Source organism: Callithrix jacchus, chromosome 5, assembly GCF_049354715.1.
Source record: "Callithrix jacchus isolate 240 chromosome 5, calJac240_pri, whole genome shotgun sequence".
NCBI lineage: Eukaryota > Metazoa > Chordata > Mammalia > Primates > Cebidae > Callithrix > Callithrix jacchus.
Genome location: NC_133506.1, coordinates 77,016,718 through 77,038,917, shown reverse-complemented (window position 1 = coordinate 77,038,917; position 22,200 = coordinate 77,016,718).

Below are 22,200 nucleotides of genomic sequence, written 5' to 3'. Positions count from 1 at the left end.
GGGGGAGGGGAAACTTTTGTCAGATTCTCAGAGGTTCATGAACAAAAATGATTAAGTGTATCATAATATACCATCAGTCTAGTACATTATTTCCACAGATTTTTTTTTACTCCCCAAAATTATTTTTTAATGCTCAAAAAATACTTGGATACTGAATCTTAGCAGAAATTTAAAAATTATAGAAAAAGCGGAGGTCTCTTTGTCCACACCTCCATTCCAGAACTGTCTTCCCCCAGCACGTTTTACATAGACCGCAATGCTGTATTTGATCCGTGTGTGTGCAACTTGCCTTTGCATTGCACAGTGTCTCGGGGGCAGTTCCACACAGGCGCATGGAGAGCCACCTCATCCTTGTCCCTTGCTGTCTAGTACTCCATAGTCAAGCTGGGCTCAGGGTACGCAGGCATTCCTCTACTGATGACACTTCAGCTGTTTCCAGTTTCCTCCCATTACAAACAGCATGATGAGCATGATGCATATGAGTATCTTTTATTCATCATTTTATGCACTAGTACAAGTGCATGTATATATGTATGTGTTTTTTTGAGGTAGTGTCTCATTCTATGGCCTAGGTTGGAGTGCAGTGGCACAGTCTCGGCTCAGTGCAACATCTGCCTGCCAGGTTCAAGCAATTCTCCCACCTCAGCCTCCCAAGTAGCTGGAACTACAGGTGTGCACAGCCACACCTGGCTAAATTTTGTAGTTTTTTGGTAGAGTGGGGGTTTCACCATGTTGGACAGGCTGGTCTGGAACTCCCAACCTCATGTGATCTGCCTGACTTGGCCTCCCAGTCTTGGAATTACAGGTGGTACAAGTGTTTCTTCAGCAGAGAGGACAAGACGGGGAATTGCTTGGTCCTGGGATGTGCACATTTATAATCTATAATTCAACTGACAAGCTCTCTATAAAGTGGTTTACCACTCCACTATTTGTATATAAAATATTTTCCTGTCTCCTACTGTCACACTGGATATTATTGATCACTTTAATTTTTGCCAATCTGAAAGATTAAAAAGTGTATATCATTGTTACTATATATATATATTTTTTTGAGACTGAGTCTCACCCTGTCGCCCAGGCTGGAGTGCGGTGGCATGAGCTCAGCTAACTGCAACCTCCACCTCCCAGGTTCAAGCGATTCTCCTACCTCACCCTCCCAAGTAGCTGGGATTACAGGCATGTGCCACCATGCCTGGCTAATTTTTGCATTTTTAGTAGAGCCAGGATTTCGCCATGTTGGCCAGGCTGGTCTCAAACTCCTGACCTCAGGTGATTCGCCTGCCTCAGCCTCCCAAAATGCTGGGATTACAGGTGTGAGCCACTGTCCTGGCCCTCATTGTTACTTTCTATTATATTTTCCTAAAAGTGGTTGAACATCTTTGCATATGTTTATTGGCTATTTGTATTTCCTTTTCAGTGAATTGCTTGTTCTGAGAACAGTTCTTCTCACACATCATACATCAAAATCATCCAGAGAGTTTAAAACACAGTTTCTGGGCCCCACCTTCTGGGCTTCTGATTCAGTGAGTTTTGGGTGAGGTCCATGAGTTTTCATTTCTATTATGTTCCCAAGTGATACTAATGCTGGTGGTCCAAGAACCAGACTTAAAACCCACTGAACTAGAGAAACCGTCTCATGCATAACCTCTCCATGGTTTTAGCTCAGTGGTTCTCAACCCTGGTTGCACATTAGAACCACCTGGAAAGCTTTATAATGGTACTTGTGCCATCATTAGTTTTGAGTCCCACCCAAAACTAATGATGCCCAATGCCCTTCCCATCCATAGTTTTTTAAGCTCCCAGGTGGAACCGATGTTCAGCCAGGACTGAGAACCATTGCCAGCTGATACCAGTTGATTAAAGGAGGGCAAAGTCCTGTGTTCTATTTCCTCTTCCCTTGCAGCATATCACAGTTGTACAATGCTTGGTGGGGACCATCTCAAAACATTCTTGCCCTGTGTTTTACACAGAGGCACAGTCCCGTGAATTTACACCAAAAAACCTTTTATTAGTTCAAAATGTTTATTGTGTATTCTGTTTGGGGACAACCCAATATGGTAGGCCTTTAGACCCTGCCTCTTATTTCAATTCTGCAATTACCAGCTGCATAACACATATACTGTGATTAAGCTTTCATTTGTTCATCCTCAAAATGGAATTCAATAAAGCTACCTGATAGGCTTGTGTAAATAAAATGAGATGTATTAGGTGCCACAGACAGACAGTGTGTAGTCCAGCAGGAATCCAACAAATCCACACTTGGATCCCTTCCCGCTTTGTGATTCATTTGAGATAAAAGTCTGGCTTCTGGATCGCCTCCTCACAAATGGCACAACTCTACTTTTGCCCATTTTGAAGAGCAATTGCAAGTCTTTTTCAGGTCTCCAACAAAAATCTTCATACTACTCTTAAAATTTAATTACCTAGGCAGCTTCACTTTTACCTAACTGGACAGAAATACACTTAGAAAGACAGGCTGTAGGCTGGGCATGGTGGCTCACGCCTGTAATCCCAGCACTTTGGGAGGCTGAGGCAGGCGGATCACGAGGTCAGGAGTTTGAGACCAGCCTGGCCAATATAGTGAAATGCCATCTCTACTAAAAATACAAAATATTAGCTGGGAGTGGTGGCGTGTACCTGTAGTCCTAGCTGCTCAGGAGGCTGAGGCAGGAGAATTGCTTGGACCTGGAAGGTGGAGGTTGCAGTGAACCGAGATTGTGCCATTGCATTTCAGCCTGGGCAACAGAGTGAGACTCCAGCTCAACAACAAAAAGACAGGCTGTAATAAAAATATTTTTGTTATGGAATGATAAAGGATAATTAATCAACATTATTGACTTTCTATTACATGCATGGCTCTGAAGAAGTTCCAAGAAAGATACCAATCCCATCCTCAATAACTTGTAATGAATTTAGGTAGACTTGGAACATAAAGACAACTGACAAAAATCAGGTAACCACAGTGGGAAGTTACAACAAACTCAAATGAGTTCCAGAAAGTGAAAGAGAAAGGTCCCTTAGAGCAGGATGGTCAGGAAAATGTTTAAAGACTTTGAAGAAAAAGCAGAATGTTGCTAAGTAGAGAGAAGAAAAGTTTCTGTTGAGAAATGTGGAGTAATCAACAGCAAAGTAACTGAAGTACTGAGTACTTTGCAGGGCGAGGGGTAATCCAGAGGGATAACCAGATACATTGATGAAGGGGATGGTGAAAAGCACAGCTGAGAAGACAAAGCATGAGAACAGCTTGAGGAGGCCTTGAAGACCAGAGAGGGCATTTGGGTGTCATTTGATACACTGGATTTTTGATAGGAGTTACTTTGTTTTCCTGAGATTGAAGATAAACATGATTAAATTACTTTCATTTTATTATTTGCGTTTTTTAAAGTTTAATTTTTTGGTGAGTGCAATTGTGTAGCCCAAAACAAAAAAAGGAATTATAGTAAAGAGTGCCCTCCCACCCCTGTCCCTCAGCCACCTAATTCTGTTCTTTGGTGTCACTGGTATTACCAGCTTTTTATATATCCTTCAAGTGGGCTTTCCACATTAATACGGTCAATTCTCACTGTTTGCAGTAGTTCTATAAGGTTACCATGGATGCTGAATTAGTGAATACAGAACCATTGCTCCTAGCGGAAATAAAGGGTTCAGTTCCTGTGAGCCTCTGGTCACATTTTCATCACCTGACCAATACATAACTTTGTCTCATGTGTTGCTATTTAAAGACAGTTATATATTGTTTATTTATTAACGCTGAACTCGTGACCAACAACACTGTAACACATGCCTGAACAAAGCTTGTCTAACATATATATTTTCTCCACAAGACACATCACAGCCTTCTTACACTTAGGGACACTGGGAAGAGCTTCAGCACTACACTTGGGAGCCATTTGTAAGTCACCAACAAAATGCACAAAAATGCAGGAAAAAAAGGTAGTACTAAATAGACCACAAAAGGAAATTCGTTTATACCATGAGAGCCAAAACAAGAAGGCCAAATGCCACCTTGCTTGACCTAAGCTGAGAACATGCAGGTTCATTCACTCAAATTTTTCTCCATCTTGCACATGGCCTCAGATGATCACCGAAGTTTATGAGTATTGATTTGGAGGTTATGGATAAATTCTGACAACTAGATGAATTCACAAATATGAAATCCTCAGACTATAATATGCCAGTCATTTGAAAGATATCATTTGTCCCCACTTTCACATAAATGATGAAGGCTATGATTAAGAAAGGTGGATGATAAGCATGATGAGGGTGAAGGGACATGGGTAGGAGCACAACCACCCTCGAAGCACAGAGCTCTGTAAAGGAGGACAATGACATTGATGTTTGCCATTGAGTCACCAGGAAGAGTGGCTGTACTGCCAGCATGAGAGGCAGGGGCCATGATAGGCACTGCATAGGGCAGAAATTCAAAACCTGGGGGCAATTCCACCACCACCCCTGCCCCTTCGGGAGACATTTTGCAATGTCTGGAGATATTTTTGATTGTCACATCTCAGGGGAGGTGGGTGCCACTGAGAGGAAAGGGCAGAGATGCTACCAACATCCTACAATTCACAGGCTTGCCCCCGCAACAACTTGTCAGCAGTACCAAGGTTGAGAAGCCCTGAAGAGGAAGATCAAAGTTACTTTGTTTACTCTGCTATGGCATCTTGTTCAAAACGTATTTAAAATATATTGAAATATATTTCAATTGTTACTTCTAGTCAATCTGCTGACAGGTCATTATCCACATAAGTCACAATTTATAGTTCAGGGTTTGACATATGAATGGCAATCCAAAAACACATACATAGGAATTAACTTTAGGGATTCATACTTTCTGTTACACTTTCTGCATTTCCCTTTTCAGGCTTGCACTGCTGACTCAATAGATTTCCTTATTTTATCACTATGTCCTCAAAACAGTCACCAGCAATGATACTGAATGAAGTTGACATGAACTCATTTAATGCAGTCTGAGACTTCACATGCTACTGATTCCATCGCCAGACCAGCAGAAGTAAGAGACGAGACTGTCGTCGTTGTTTTCCACACAGGTATTTACCTCAGGACAGCATCAAATGTCTAAGTGATAAAGATACCACGACTGACTACTCACTTAAAGGGATGCATTAATAGTGTGTATATAAGAAATAATATGCTAGGAGATAAAAACTGTTCTAGGAAACACTATTCTTACTCTCTTATGAGAAATTCCTAGGGTTTTGAAAATAATTTTATCTGCCTTAAATGTGAATTTAAGCAAACATCTAACAATGTATCTTGGACATCTGACTCAGAAGCATGCTGTATTGTGATATGAATCACCTGGGGATCTTGTTAAGTGCACATTCTGATTCAGCAGCCTGCGGCATGGCCAAAAATTCTGCATTTTTAATAAGCTCCCAGCTAGTGCTGATGCTGCTGGCCAATGGACCTCTGAGTACCACCAGATTGTAGAGGATTCTAAGTAGCACTTTGTTAGAATTGGTCACTATTTTATAGCCACAGGGTCATAGTATCTAGTATTTATAAATCGCTTCCATTCTCTCACTTCTTCATTATGCAATGAGACAGAAATCTTGAGTCTTTGCTCCTTTGAGGATCTAGAAAAAAGAAATATTTATATGAGCTGAAGAGGAATAGAGGATGTTTATAGATAATAATCATTAGGTACTTTTCTTTTGAGACGGAGTCTCACTCTGTTGCCAGGAATGCACTGGCGTGATGTTGGCTCACTGTAACCTCTGCCTCCCAGGTTCAAGCAATTCTCCTGCCTCAGCCTCCTGAGTAGCTGGGATTACAGGTGCCCACCACCACTCCTGGCTAATTTTTGTATTTTAAATAGGGATTTATTCTCCTCGACTACCATTAGATTAAAAAGATTCACATTTCTCTTTGAATTTCATGTCATAAAAGAATTGGCTAATCGAACTGATTTGAAAACTTAACGTCCACACAAAAACCTGCATATGAGGGTTGATACCAGCTTTATGAAATCACTACAAACTGAAAGCAGTCAAGACATCTTTCAGTAATTAATAGATACACAGACTGTGGTACATGCATACAATGAAGCATTACTGAGTGAGAAAAAATAAATGAGGTATGGAGTCATGGAAAAGACATGGAGAAACATTAAATGCATATTGTAAGTGAAAGAAACCAACCTGAAAAGGGTACATACTATGATTATGTGACATTCTGTAAGAGGTAAAACTATAGAAAGAGTTAAAGAAATCGGTGGCTGCCAGGGGCTCAGAAAGAAGGGGTAGAATGAACAAGGGATTTTTAGACCAGTGAAACTGTCTGATACTGTAATGGTAAATAAATGACATTATGTATTTGTCACAACCCACAGGACTTATAGCACAAAGAATGAACCTTAATATATGCAGACTTTAAGAATCATTTAGGAGGTCAGGGGATCCCAGTAAGGAATGCCGACTATGACAAGGGAATCTAACTATATGACAAATTTATGAAACAACCTCACTGAAGGAGATAGGAAGAAAAAATGCTGACCTAAGTAGCTTTGGAGATAAGTGGCATCTGCAAACCTAAAAGCAAAAGGAACTGCATATGAGCACTGTACCCTACTTGATCAGGTTGTTTCCCAGGGAGGTCCAAGGTAGTAATTCTGATACTGCTATGCATGTATATTGGGAGTTGAACAGCTAAGTAAGTGGAAGGCCAACTCTGGAGCCAGGTTTCTCACCCTTGAAGTGAAAGCTGACAGATAAGCAAGAGGAGGAAGCTAGAATGGTCCATGTGGTAATGGATTATAAAGTTCATCACTATGAACTCATGTTTAGCTTAACATACAGATTGTCATATATAGACACGTGTATATACACAGGTTAGTATGCACACATTTCTTTGCTCTGTCAGCTGAAAAGGCCTAAAAGAAATGATACCCTAGTAGCAATGAATATATGTAGAGCCTAGGTATTGCTTTCTAAAGTGATTATCCAATAAAGGGAATCACGGTTCCTTGGAGAAATAGCTGAATTAAATATTGGGAAGGGAAATATATAAGATGAGCTTGGAACATCATATAGCACCAGGAAAAAAGTACTCAAACAAATGAATAAACAAAGAACCTACATACACAGAAATGGGGATATGTCAAAGAAGCATAGGAGCTAAATGAAAGAGCCTCTAGGCCAGACGCAATAGCTCATGCCTGTAATCCCAGCATTTTGGGAGACCAAGGTGGTGGATCATCTGAGGTCAGGACTTCCAGACCAGCCTGACCAACATGGCGAAACTCTGTCTCTACTAAAAATACAAAAATTATCTGGGCATGGTGGCACATGCCTATAATCCCAGCTACTCGGGAAGCAAGGCTGGAGAATCTCTTGAACCTGGGAGGCAGAGGTTGCAGTGAGCTGAGATCATGCCACTGCACTCCAGTCTGGGTGACAGAGCCAGACTCCATCTCAAAAAATAAAATTAAATTAAATTAAAAAATAACAAGAACCTCCAGTGGCTAAATATGCAACGATTTGAGGGAAAAAAAGTAATACTGGATCATAACTGAAAGTATACAATAAATATCCATGAATCTGTACTGATACAAATACACGACTGAATAAATTAATGAAAGGTGGAGAAGAGGCAATTCCCCATGCAGGAGAATGGCCAAGAATTTATGTAGGTATTCTGCCCTAAAAGAGTGTGGGCTGCCCATAGTGACTTCCTTCTAAAGAGTACAGTATGGAAAAGGGGGAAAAGAAGCGACTTTAGAGTGGAAAACTCTGCACCTACCTCAGCCAGGTGATCAAAGGTAACATTAACAGTCATAGCTCATGTTGATGGTAGGATGAAAATGGCACTTTACCTCTGTGATCTTTGTTCCCAAGCCACATAACATGGGACATGAGAAAAATATCACAGAATAGAGCAGCATCCTGTCAGATACCATCGCGGTACTTCTCAAAACTGTTTCTCAAAACTGTTAAGATTGTCGAAAGCAAAGAAAGTCTAAGAAACTGCCAAGGCCAGGAGGAATCTAAGGAGAGATGACAACTAAGTGTAATGTGGCATCTGATGAGATCCTAGAAGAGGACATGAGTATCAGGTAAAAACTAGAATAAACCAGGAACTTTATTTAATAATAATGTATCAACATTGGTTTAAAAATTGTAACAAATGAATGATTCTCATATAAGATGTTAATAGTAAGGGAAACTAACCAGTTTGTTTTTTTTTTTTCCTAGCTCTAATTGTCAAACTTTTCAAGAAGTCAGAACATCACCTTTTCTGGGCTCATGCCTGTAATCCCAGCACTTTGGGAGGCCAAGATGGGCAGACCCCTTGAGCTCAGGAGGTCAAGACCAGCCCTTACAACATGGGAAAACCCCGTTTCTACAAACAATATCAAGGTGTAGTGTGCACGTGTGGTCCTTGGCAGGCTGAGCTGGGAGAATCACTTGAGCCCAGAAGGTTTTTTCTTCTTTTTTTTTGAGACTGGCTCTGTTCCCAGGCTGGAGTGCACTATCTCAGCTCACTGCAACTTTTGCCTCCTGGGTTCAAGTGATTTTCCTGCCTCAACCTCCTGAGTAGCTGGGACTATCGGTGCATGCCACCATGCCCAGCTAAAGTTTGTTTTTTTGTTTTTTTTTTTTGTTTTAGTAGAGACAAGCTTTCACCATGTTGGTCAGGATGGTATCAATCTCTTGACCTCATGATCTGCCTGCCTTGGACTCCCAAGGTGCTGGGATTACAGGTGTGAGCCACCACACCTGGGCAGAGCCCAGGAGTTGCGGCTATAATGAGCTGTGACTGTGCCACTAAACTCCAGCCTGGGTGATAGAGAGACCCTGTCTCAAAAGAAAAAAAAAAAAGCAGCGGGGGAGCTAGATGCAGGGTATATGGGTATTTTCTGTACTATTTTGTTTTTCTTACAATCTAAAACTTTCAAAGAATACATTCTATTAAAAAATAAAATGTGTTAGATTTTAAAGTCTTGAGCCGGACACTCATGCCTATAATCCCAGCACTCTGGGAAGCTGAGGCGGGCAGATCACTTGAGGTCAGGAATTTGAGACCAGCCTGGCCAACATGGTGAAACACCATCTCTACTAAAAAATATAAAAATTAGTTGGGCATGTGGCAGATCCCTGTAATCCAGCTACTCAGTAGGCTGGGGCAAGAGAACCACTTGAACTGGAAGGCGGAGATTGCAGTGAGTTGAGATCATGCCATTGTTCTCCAGCCTGGGAAACAGAGTGACTCCATTTAAAAAAAAAAAGTATTAAAAAGTGGGGGTCGGGGTTGGGGATCAGAAAAAAAGAATTGTTTTCATTGAATAAACTAATTGACAAGGGTTTGGCTCCATTTATATAAAGAAGTTCAAATTTCTAAAACATTTCTTCATATTCCTCCTTTAGTCTATTATGAGGGCATCGAGATGGAAGCAGGTTCTAATAGTAAACAGTGATGTGGCTAGTCTCCTCCAGTGCTGTTCCCCCCAATAAGAAGGCTGGAGAGTTCCAATACCATGGACCCTACAGCCCTATAGCTGTCAATCAGCAGCTACATATTCTTCTAAGTTTCTAAGTCGGACTGTATTAGAGTCAGTCGAGTTTCTGCAGCCACAACAGCTGCCAAGAGTTGGCTTATCTACCACAACGAGGGTGCTGAGGGCGTGTTCTTGTAAATCGGCATCCAGCATCTCAGCAAGTTTCATGATGATGTCAAGTTTCTGTATTTTCAGCAGTTCTTTTGAAACAAATCCTTAAATGCTCTCACAAACATGCCCAGGAAAATGAGCAGCAGTTTTATTTTCTGTAATGTGTATCTTTAACCAACAGGTGTAGTTATATTTATTAGGCCTTATAATTTATTCTACAAAGGACTTGGGAGTGTGAGGCTATAAAATTTCAAAATCTTGTAAGAGTATATCCCCCTACCGGGTGCTTTATTTAAATGTACAGAATGAAAAATAAAAATAAGCATGAGAGCAAAGAAATAAAATGGAGAAGGGGAATGCAATTGGGCTTTCCAATTTATGAAAACACAGGTAACAATCACGGTAATTCTAGGATTTTTAAATCTCTTACATTATTAATCCAAGAAAATGACATTTTAAGCATTACCATCTTTTCACTAAGTTTATATCTTGTCACTCTCTGACATGAAGAAGTATAAATCCATCATGTGCACTGCAAATATATGTTCTTTGGAAATATTTCATCTAATTTAAGGAGTGCGCTTTGCTGAGCTAAAGAGTTTGTGTTAAAACGAACAAGAAATCAACTAAAATGTTTCCAAATGGGACAGCTGGCAATTTCTCTCATATTCACTTTTCAAGCACAATCAAAGCATCCTGCATCCATGAGTATCATTTGTGAAATGCTCTGAACAATGGCTGGTGTTTGCAGATGGCTATTCAGTGTCTCTATCTGTATCTCCACCTGTACAGCCCTAGAGAATGTTATCAAGACTTGAGATTAAGCCTTCTCACTACTATCCAAAATCAACTACTCCTCAAAGGCAGGGTGGTGTAAAATATTCATACCCACCACTGTCATAACTAAGAAAGACCAAGGATCCACTTATGAAATGCCTTGGGAATTACACAGTGCTGTTTGGGCACTTATAGTAGGCATCTTTAAACTCATTTTAAAAACGTATTCATTATTCCTTTCTTTACTTAGGTACCTAAGTATCTACCTGTGCTAGATACTGTTTTAAATGCTAGAGGGGGAAAAAGATAAAAATATAGGCCCTCGTGGGGATAAGAACACATATACATGAACATATATAGCTCTATTTTAAACTTTTAAATATTGAATATTAGTTCATTGCATGGGTATAGGTAAGTTTTCAGTCTCCCATTGATGGGTATACAAGAGTTTTTCACTGTTTTATCTTATTATAAACATCACTACAATAAATCTTGTGTTTATATATTGCACCTATGCAACTAAATTTACAAGCTAAATTTCTAGAAGTAGAACTCTTGCCCAAATGATTTCTGCATTTTCAGTCTTCATAGATATTTCCAAGATGTCTTCTTAAAGATATTGCCTCAGTCTGTACCTCCACCAAAATGATCAGAGAACCCCTTGCCACAGGCATTTTTAAAAGGTGAGGAATGGGCCACAGAGGACTAGAGCTGTACCAGGGCAGGAAGATAATCTAATCCAACCCCCTTAGCAAATGAAAATCCTATTTCTGGGGGAGCAATCACCCTGTTTACTTCATGGTTGCTATGTGACAAATGTGTCCCCAGCTCAAATTTACAAGTTCCAGATGAAGGTGGCTTGTCTTTCAACACAAGCCATCTTTCACCAGGCTGATCATTAGCCTCCCGAGGGCAATATTCTACTTAGCACTCTGTGCTCAGGACGTGCCTCGGTAGGAGAAGGAACACTGTAAAGTCCCAGAAGAATACATAATATATTTTTTTCTTCTTTCTTTCTAAAGAAGAAAGAATACATAATATTTTCTTTCATTGTTAGCAGATACTTTTCATTTCTTAAACTGAGGTATTTCTTCTCCATCCAAACCTACTTCATTCTTTCAGGAAGGTAACATTGGAGCCATTTCACTTGGGATATTTAAAATCTTTGCCCAAGACCCTTATCTCTGGATGAATTGATAAAGAGTAAATCTTCACAAGGCATGTTTATAATTATTACCAGTTGACAGCAAAATACACATTATCAATATCTTAAGTATTACTGGAACACTTGACAAATGAAAATATCCCTTTAAGCTGATCAAACAAATGGACTCACTTTGGTTTGATGCAGGACCATTCCTTCAGTTCTCTGACTTAGACTTAAGTGGATGAGACAGAATTCCTTAATTTTTCTTAGGAGAGTAAATGTTTATTCACAAGCCAGGAAACCAAGCTCTTTCAGTAAACTGACAGATGATGCTCTGTATCCAGTTACCTTTCGAGACATGCTAGCTCTCCAAGTGAGCTATCTGATGGCCAGGACTCTATAGACAGGGAGGACACTGGTGGGTTTACAGGAAACTAACTTCTCTGTTCTTTTCTCCCTTTTCTATCTACCCTACTGCTCTTGGCATTACCTTCCTTCCATCCCTGGATATGATAGTATCATAAGGTCCTCTCTCACTGCAAGAGCCACTTCTCATCTTATTTCACTGGAATTTCCTCCTGCCTGCCTCCTCTTCCTTCACATTTCACTCTCCAAGCCTTCCAGGCCATCACCAGTGTCCTCACGTCTAAACTCTGCACTGGTCCTCTCTTGCCACTGGCCTCCTCTAGCTTCTCCAGCCTGCAGCCTTAACTCCTCCCTCTATAATTTACTTGGCCTCCAATCACCATTCACTCTCATGGTTTTCCATGAACAGAAGCACATTTATGTAACTTCTCTTGTCTTGGACATGGCAGATATCTTACCATTCTGAACCGTCAAATGACTGCCTTTCTATTTCATAGACTATAGGTATAATCCCACCTTTACTGTGGGTACAAACTTCTCCTTGAAATACTAGATTTCCACTAGTGCTTTTTGACAGACAGTGTGAAAGTGTCAAGGACCATCTGTTACATTTCAATTACCCTGAATGGACATTTAAATGAAGGCAAAAGGTAATAAATCTAAAGTGTTGAAAATAAGCCACATTTGAAAGGGGAAAAATAAATTGTCTTGGGAAGTATAAATTGTACCTGCAATAATCACAGCGCAAGCAGAGAGTTACTCAAAAGAGGACATTCACAAATGCGTAGCCACTATGAAAAACAGTATGAAGATTTCTCAAAAAATTAAAAAGAGAACTATTAAATGAGCTAGCAATCCCACTTCTGGATATTTACCCAAAATAACTGAAATCAAGATCTCAAAGAGATTGTACTCCAGAGTTCACCACAGCATTATTCATAATAACAAAGAGATGGAAACAACCTAAATGTCCATTGGCAAGTGAATGGACAAAGAAAAATGTGGTAAATACATAAAATGGAATATTATTCAGCCTTAAAGAAGAAAATACAGTCATAGATAACAACATGGATAAACCTGGAGGACATTATGCTAAGTGAAATAAGCCAGACACAGAAGGACTAATACTGCATGATCTCACTGATATTTAGAATCTAAATTAGACAAACACATAGAAGCAGAGAGCAGAACAGTGGCTGCCAGGGGCTAAAGGGAAGGGGAAATGGGGAGCTGCTGTTCAATGGGTATAAAGATTTAGTTATGCAAAATGAGTAAGTTCTAGAGAGCTGCTGTACCACAGAATGCCTATAGTTAACAATACTGTATTTTACACTTAAAAATTTAAGAGGGTAGGCCGAGTGCCGTGGCTCACATCTGTAATCCCAGCACTTTGGTTGGCTGAGGTGGGCAGATCATTTGAGGTCAGGAGTTCCAAACCAGCCTGACCAGTATGGTGAAACCCTGTCTCTACTAAAAATGCAAAATAAAAAATTAGCTGAGCGTGGTGTTGTGCACCTATAATCCTAGCTACTTAGGAGGCTGGAACGTGAGAATTGATGGAACCTGGGAGGTGGAGGTTGTGGTGAGCTGAGATCATGCCACTACACTCCAGCCTGGGTAACAGAGTAAGACTTTGTCTAAAAAAAAAAAAGAAAAAATAATTAAGAGGGCAGATTTTGTGTTAATTGCTCTTACCATAGTTTTGTTTTGTTTTTTTAAGTTGACATTCACCAGACTTTTTTGACTACTGGTGATATTCAGCCAAACAAACGTCAAAGTCGGCTGTACTTCTGATAAATATGTGTGGGCTGAATTGATGGTGTGCAGTTATGACTGAATGCACACACAGAGCAACACCTGGCCTGGTCCCAGGAGCCAACGTATGGTTGGAGAAAAGGGACCAGGGAAGTGTTGAATCACCTGGGATCAGGCAAGCCAATGGCAACTACTCTCCCAGTGCTCAGTTCCAGCAGAGGCCAAACAGGCAAGCAAGTCAGGGAAATTGGAGGAGAGTCCCCTCCACCTCAGCCTGGCCATCTGGTCCCCTGGCTTGATAAACAACTTCAGCAAAAGCAACTCCCATGACCTTTTAGCATCCTATCTTTTTTCTATAACATCCCTTCCCCAGCCTTTTCCTTCCCATTCCAATTCTCAACTGTTTCTTCTATCCTACCCCAGAAACACAAGTAACTGTAAAACTAATAGCTACCCACTGATGCAGCCACAGCACTTACTATTTATGTATTTATATTTATGTAGCTACAGTACTTATTATTTATGTATTTATATTTATGTAGCTATAGTACATACTGCCCACTATTTCCAAATTCACATGTCCTACTCCCATATCGAAATCCATTTACATACATATACATATGTTTGTTTATTGGATCGAATTATATATATTTATGTAGATTGATAGGTTCCAGATCTGCATTGATATACTAATAAAACAGAAATAAATTAAAATAATAAAAACAAACATATATATGTTCTATAAAAATATAGGGCCACTGACTAAATACTGCTGATATTATTATTTGTATTAAATGAAGTAAAAAGAATGGGTTCTTCTATAATAATCTTTACAAGGTACAACACCTTAAAAAGCTATTAACAGATAACCATCACTTGCTAAGTATATATTTAGTTTCCTGAATCAAATACTAAGGTACAGTCTCCACCTTTTTTTTTTGCTATCTAATATTTTGCTTCTTTGTTCACTCATTGCTGCAATAAAGATCCATATCCTTTGTATCTCATCAATTTAGCCTTTCATTTGACAGATTCTGCTGATGTACCAAAGGAAGAAAATTATTGCTATGGGCAATTCAGATTTTTGCTTAAAGATGTGTTTTTGGAAGCAAAGCATTTCTGAAATCAGTCTTCCAGCAGTGAAATACTGACATAACCAAGTTAACAGTGGACTCTAAAATTACATCACATTATTTCAAAGGCAGACTACATGTTTTTGGTAGCCTTATCCCTGAACTGGATTAAGTGTAAACATGATCAGAAAAACACGCAGAAGAAAGCTACTGGAGTGCCGGCGAGGTACCCACCATTACTGTGGGTACAAACTTCTCCCTGAAATGCTATTTAAATAGCTGGTTTTCAACCTGGATGCTCATTAGCTGGTTGTATTCAGTTGGTGAAAATTCATCAAACTGTCATCTGTTGAAAATTCAACAAATATGTTTACTTGCTTGCATTTTATATCATACTCAATAAAGAGGTTTTTTTTTAAACGCTATCTTAAGATACAGGAGAAGTGGAAATCTCTGTGGATATCTTTTACTAATAGTCTATCTGGTTAAACTTCTGTAATAGTGGCTAATTGAAACCAATAAAGTATTTCAGAGACCCAATCTTATAAACTTGATGTGCATTTTTACATGTCTGGGCATAGTCAACAATAAAATCCTTTTAGTAATAATTAAACAGATAGGTTTAGCTCTCAAGTAGCTTGAAGCTATAGCTGTGACTTGACCTCACAGAAAAAACTGCTCTGTAACCACAGCAATCCCCAAGAGACTCTGCCCTGAGTAACCAGCTGTGCCTGTCCATCTATCAGGCAGTTCAAGTTCAGGATATCAGAGCCAGTTGCCACAATCTAGTCACAAAGCCACATACCCACTGTCTCTCTCTGTCTAAATCCTTTCTCTCCTCCTCCACCCTCAGGACATCTCAAATGAGTTCTAGACTCCAATTCACCCCATTCCCTCTTTTCTGCCCTCAAACACGCACGTATACTCTCGATCCAAAATATTCAAAGCTTACCTCCTTTCAATGGCTTTCCCCTTGTCTTTGTCAAATGCTTGCCTCTGCACCAGCAATCGCTCTTCCCCCTTCCCAACACCCTCAGATTTTTTGGGCATCTATACAGTTCCAAGGAAGGTGACTTTCCTTTTATTAGCTCCAGGAATGGATGGGGCATATGGCCTAAGCCACAGTCTTCAATTTTGTTTTTCCTGCTCATGTGCACCTAAAAGTATAAGTTACAGGGCAGAGCTGAGGGGCCAAAAGGATCTGAGTTTTTGATAGTATCACTGAGCTTCCAGATCGAGCCTTGCCTTATGCTAGTCCTTTCTCCGATCCTTCCAGATATATTAGCTGACACATTTACTGTTTCAGCTTCTTTGAGTTGGAATTTCTGGTGCTTTTAACAAAAACACAGCAATGGATATACTTTAATAAATTTCTTACACAAATAATCCATACCCAATGGCTCCATTCCCTTATCACTTCCTCTTGACCTACCTAAAATCAGCTTAGCTAAGGGGTAGAGATACAAACCAATTGCCTCTCTCTGGATCCATAGCCTTTTATTTTTATTTTATCTTTGAGACAGAGTCCCACTCTACTGTCCAGGCTGAAGTGTCATAGTTTTTTTTACAACGGCGTTTATTTTACTTTGTCATGTGTCATCTAGGTCCACCATCCCTTATCTACAATTCTGAAATCCAAAATGCTTTGAGAAGACTAAAGTTGTTTTTGTTTTTGTTTTTTTAATTTTAATTTTAATTTTTAGTAGAAACGGGGTTTTACCATATTGGTCAGGCTGGGCTTGAACTGCTGACCTTGTGATCTGCCTGCCTTGGCCTCCCAAAGTGCTGGTGTGAGCCACTGCACCAGGCCACAAAAGCCTTTTTTAAAAAATAAGTTTGCACTTTCCCAACAAAACTTGACTGAAAGTAGTGTAGAGATACTTCTCTCTCTTTATCCCATTTAGTGTGAATATTTATGTGCAGAGATTATTTCACTGCAGAAATATTAAGTGGTTTGATTCTGAGGTCCTCTCCCAGATTCTGCTGGGGATGTTAGGGAATACAGAGCCACAACTCCAAATCCGCAACCTTTGGGGCTAGGTGCATTTGGCACTCAGTATTTTAATAACTTTTGGAAAGTTTTACAGTGCACATAACACATATTACCCTGCTGGGAGTATGACATAATATTCAGTAGTTCTTTAGGGGGAAACTACTTGCAAAGCAGGAAGAACATTCAAAGCTTCTGGAAGAACAGTGGGAATCCACTGATTTCATTACAGGGACAGATGTCTGGTAGTCACGCTTGGTAGTCAAAGAAAATTCCTTCATCCATACAGCATTAGTCTACACTGTTTCTGAAGAAGAAATGAGTATCTATGTGATACTGTAATGGTCGATGTACGACATTGTCAAAACCCATAGAATGTACAACACAGAAAGAACTCTAATGTAAACTATGGACTGCTGTTAGTAATAATGTATCAATATAGGTTCATCAATTGTAATGAATGTACCACACTGATGGAAGATGTGTTAACAGCAAAACTGGGATGGGGAAGGAAGAGGGAATAACAAGATTTAAAATTTTCTGCTCAATTTTTCTGTAAACGTAAAACTGCCTTCCTGGGTCTGGTGGCTCACACCTGTAATCCCAGAACTTTGGGAGGCTGAGGTGGGTGGATCACAAGGTCAAGAGATCAAGACCATCCTGGCCAATCTGGTGAAACTCCATCTCTATTAAAAATACAAAAGTTAGCTGGGCGTGGTGGCACACATCTGCAGTCCCAGCTACTTGGGAGGCTTGGGAGAAGAATCACTTGAACCTGGGAGGCGGAGGTTGCAGTGAGCTGAGATCAAACCACTGCGCTCCAGCCTGGGCAACAGAGCGAGACTGCGTCTCAAAAAAAATAAAAAAAGTCTACTTATATATCTCTTTAATTAAAAAATTAATGTGCATTTTTGGGATATGGGTCTACTTTAAATAAATCATTTATTAAAGACACTAGCAGGCCCACAGTGAATGAGAGCTTTTTGTGGAGAGGTAGAGATCTGTGTCCACCTCTAACCTTGAAGCTGGTGTCCTCCTCCCCAAGCCTGAGCATTGATGAGCATCATTTCTTATTTGCCTGGAGCTCCAAATATTATTCAAGCTCATGGGACTTACACTTGGGACAGTGTATTGGGAACAAAGATACATAGAGTGGGACTCTTCTGGTGAGACAGGTTAGAGTTTCCCATGGAAAGAAAAGCGGAAGTTTTACATGGAGAGAGCTGAAAGTGAAGTAGCTTGGGAAAGAGGACCAAACTTTAGCACACGAAAGCTTGGGACTGGGGGGAAAAGCAAGGCCTCCTTGGGAAGGTCTGAGCCTTAGGTGCTGTCTTGAGAGCCCACAGACAGCACAGTGATAGGGATGCTGGTTCTGAAGCCAAACTCGCTAGACTAAATTTCAGCACCACCGCATGGTCAGGGTGTGACTTCGGGGACATTACTAAGTCTCTCTGGGTCTTGCTTTCTCGTGTGTAAAATTAAGATTATAATAACAACTACTCCACAGGGTTGTTGTAAAGATTAAACAAAATCATGCACAGAAAGCTGTCAGTGCTCTGACATATAGTAAGTACTCAATGAAGGCTACCTATTAGTAGCTTTTTACCTGCTAACATGATGATTCTCTTTTCTAACTCTTCAGTAAAGAAATGTTCACGGATCATGGTCAGTGGGTTAATTTTGAGGAGACTCGGGGAACAGAGTGGCAAAGAGTGGAGTACAGGAGGAGCTGTTTCCACCTCATCTCTTCCAGGGCTCCACCCAGGAGGGGTAACTGGCCTTCTAAGAGGTTTATAGCTCCAATTTTAGGTGGACATCTGTAAAGAGAGGCAATAAAATAAATCATATAGTTTAGAGAATGCACCCTCCTAAAAGAGTAGCTAGAGAAACCAGCGGACACCTGGATACAGCTGTACAAGGAAATATTTCAAAATGTGCTTGTTAAATGTAGACATATTGTATTGGGTAGTAGATTGGACCGGATAACTTCAAGGATACTATCTAGCCTGTCCGCAATTCCTCTCCGTAAGCCCCCCACTCTTTTAGACTGTCTCAGAGTCATCCTGTATCTGTAAGCCCTGCCCACACATTCAATCAGAAATCACATGCGTCTCTAATCTCCAACTTGAACTCTTCTAACACAGTCTACACTACACTTCCAGATTTGCTTCTCCAACCTACTGCAATCTTCTCCCTCCTTTTTCCTCAAGACCTTCAGGGACTTCTATTCTTTCCTGAGCCAACGCCAGAGGGTTCCCCTGGGCACTTAAGGTCTTACTGAATTCAACAGGTATTCCTTTACCCATGCAAATTTTTAGATCACTCTTTTTCCACAAAAGGCCTCTATTAAATGAAAATACCTAAGTGAGTAGTTGTCAAAGGGGCCCTGACCCCTTTTCCTCTCACACCTCTCCACCATTTACCATTAGCTGATTTGAAAAGCGTCCTTTTAGGTTCTTTTTGTCATTAGCACAGTCACTCAGTTCTTATGCATTCATCTTCTCTTTGCTCCTCTGAATTGCTCTACCCTTTCAAAAACTTTTTGGTTCTAATCTAACATTTCTCTCATGATAATTTTACTTACCTAATTAGTGCTCTCCGAGCTTTTAAACGTCATTTTCCAAAGGAGAATCCTTAATGAACTATACTCCCTCTGAATATCTGATCTGTATAAGTAGCTCTAAATTTGGGTTCCACACGTTTAACAGTGCATATTATCAGATTCATCAGTAGGAAAAATTAATTGTCCCACTGTTTTTAATAGAAGATCGGGGAGAGAAGAGATCATTTTCTTGACATATAAAAGCACCATTCAATCATCAACAATTTAGCTAAAAGAAAATAATTAACTTGTATTTGAAATATGTCATTTTCTTTTATTCCTGGAACCTAGAGAAGGAACTTTTCCCCTGAGATCAAAACTCAGAATGCCATTTTTCTCGATGTTGGTCTATTTTGTCTTTCATCTTTGTCACCTACAGGTTTTATTTGTTTGCTTTTCGTCAAAGCACATGTCAGCAAACTAACTTGAAGCTTCAAGCTTCTGCAGTGTCTCATCTAAATATACACCTAAGATTTCAAAGGGTGAATCAATGTTCCTCTAGTCTAGTTTTGTTTGCTTGTTTGTTTGAGACAGGGTCTTGCTTTATCAACCAGTCTGGAGTGCAGTGGTGCAATCATGACTCACTGCAGCCGTGAACTGTTAGGCTCAACTGATACTCCTGCCTCAGCCTCCTGAGTGGTTAGGACTACAGGCATGAGCCACCATGTTCAACTTCTTTTTTTTTTCTTTTCTTTTTTTTTGTAGAAATAGGGTCTTGCTTTGTTGCCCAGGTTGGTCTCAAACTCCTAGCCTTCAGTGATCCTCTGGCCTTGGCTTGCCAGAGAGGTAGCATAACAGGTGTGAGTCACCACATCCAGTCCCCAGTCTTTGATTTTATTTATTTTGACTGCCAAAAATAAGCCAGAGGACAATTACTGTGAAATTTCTTTTAAAAGTCAACCAATTTCTTGAGTGACTTGCTACAGAAGAAGACTTAAGGATTGTTCACATCCAGTAGCCTCAAGAGAAAAAGAACTTTTCTATAAAATAGCCTGTTCTTCAGCAATTATCACCCAAACTTTTCCAAGCAAATAAAACCAATAAGAATTTTGACAATATTAAAGGAAGATCTGCCAATGATATAAATTGACATAATTAGATACAAAGTAATGACTTCCTAGATGGGATAATTATTATTTATTTATTTATTTATTTATTTTTTTGAGACAGAGTCTTGCTCTGTCGCCCAGGCTGGAGTGCAGTGGCGCGATCTTGGCTCACTGCAACCTCGGCTTCCCAGGTTCAAGCAATTCTCCTGCCTCAGCCTCCCAAGTAACTAGAACCACAGGCATGTGCTCCATGCCCAGCTAAAATTTTTATTTTGTAGAAACAGGGTCTAACTCTGTTGCCCAAGCTGGTCCCTAACTCCTTGGTCAAGGTGGGAGGATAGCTGGTCAAGCTATCCTCCTATCCTCCCACCGTGGCCCCCCAAAGTGCTGGAATTATAGGCAACAACCACCATGTCTGGCCAAAGAGATTTTAAAAGATATGATTAACATTTAAATCAATAGACTTCAAGTAAAGCAGATTACTCTCTATAATGTGGGAGGGCCTCATCCAATCAGTTGAAGGTCTTAAAAGACTGAAGTTACCAAAGGACTTAAGATGCAACAACTTTTCCCTGGCTCTTCAGCCTGCTAACCCTACTCTGCTGACTTCCAACTCACCAGCCTCACAACAGTGCGACCCAGTCCTTCAAATAAATCTCTCATTTTCTAGGGGTATGTGTGTGTGTGTGTGTGTGTGTGTGTGTGTGTGTACGTGTGCATGCTTTTGACTCCTTGGAGAATCCTGACTAATAAAGCAGTTATGCATACTTATGGTTGAGGCATACAAGTGAGAACAATAGCAATGTAATATAGAAAAGACAAATAGTAGTGCTTACAAATAGGAAAATTTCTTGAATTCATCCCCTTCTCTTCCAGCTAAGGTCCAAACTTTGCCAGATGTCCTGGAAAAGTCAACATTGGGAGTATAGGCAGAAACAGGAAGCATAGTAGAGACAAGAGCCTATCTTCCTTCCTTCCTTCCTTCCTTCTTTCCTTCCCTCTCTCCCTCTCCTTCCCAAGAGCCAGCTTCCTTCCTTTCTTTCCTCCTTCCCTCCCTCCCTCCCTTTCCTTCCTTCCTTCCTTCCTTCCTTCCTTCCTTCCTTCCTTCCTTCCTTCCTTCCTTCCTTCCTTCCTTCCTTCCTTCCTTCCTTCCTTCCTTCTTTCCCTCCCTCCCAAGAGCCAGCTTCCTTCTTTCCTTCCTTTTTTTTTTTGAGATGGGGCTGGAGTGCAGTGGCGCCATCTTGGCTCACCGTAACCTCTGCCTCCGGAGTTCAAGCAATTCTCCTGCCTCAGCCTCCAGAGCAGCTAGGACAACAGGCGCACACCACCATGCCCAGCTAATTTTTTTGTATTTTTAGTAAAGTCAGGGTTTCACCATACTGGCCAGGCTGGTCTCAAACTTCTGATCTAATGATTCACCTGCCTCAGCCCCCAAAATTGCTGGGATAACAGAAGCGCCTGGCCTGCTGCTCAGAATTTCTTTAGGCAACTACCCTTTCCCCATTCCCACTCCCCATAATTCTGAGACTGACTCAGTCTCCAGGATTCCAAAGTCCATCATCCTTTTGGCCACAAGTGATTGGCATAGGAATTAGGTTGCCAAATTCAGTAAATAAAAATACAGGATGTTCCGTTACATTTTAATTTCAGACAAATACTTTTTTTTAGTATAAGCATGTCTCAAATATTTCATAAGGCATATTTATAGTAAAAAAAATTTGTTTTTCTGAATTTCACATGTAACTGGGAGTTCTGTATTTTATTTGGGAACCTTACTTAGTGATGAAAATGTGACATTAGCCAGGCCAAT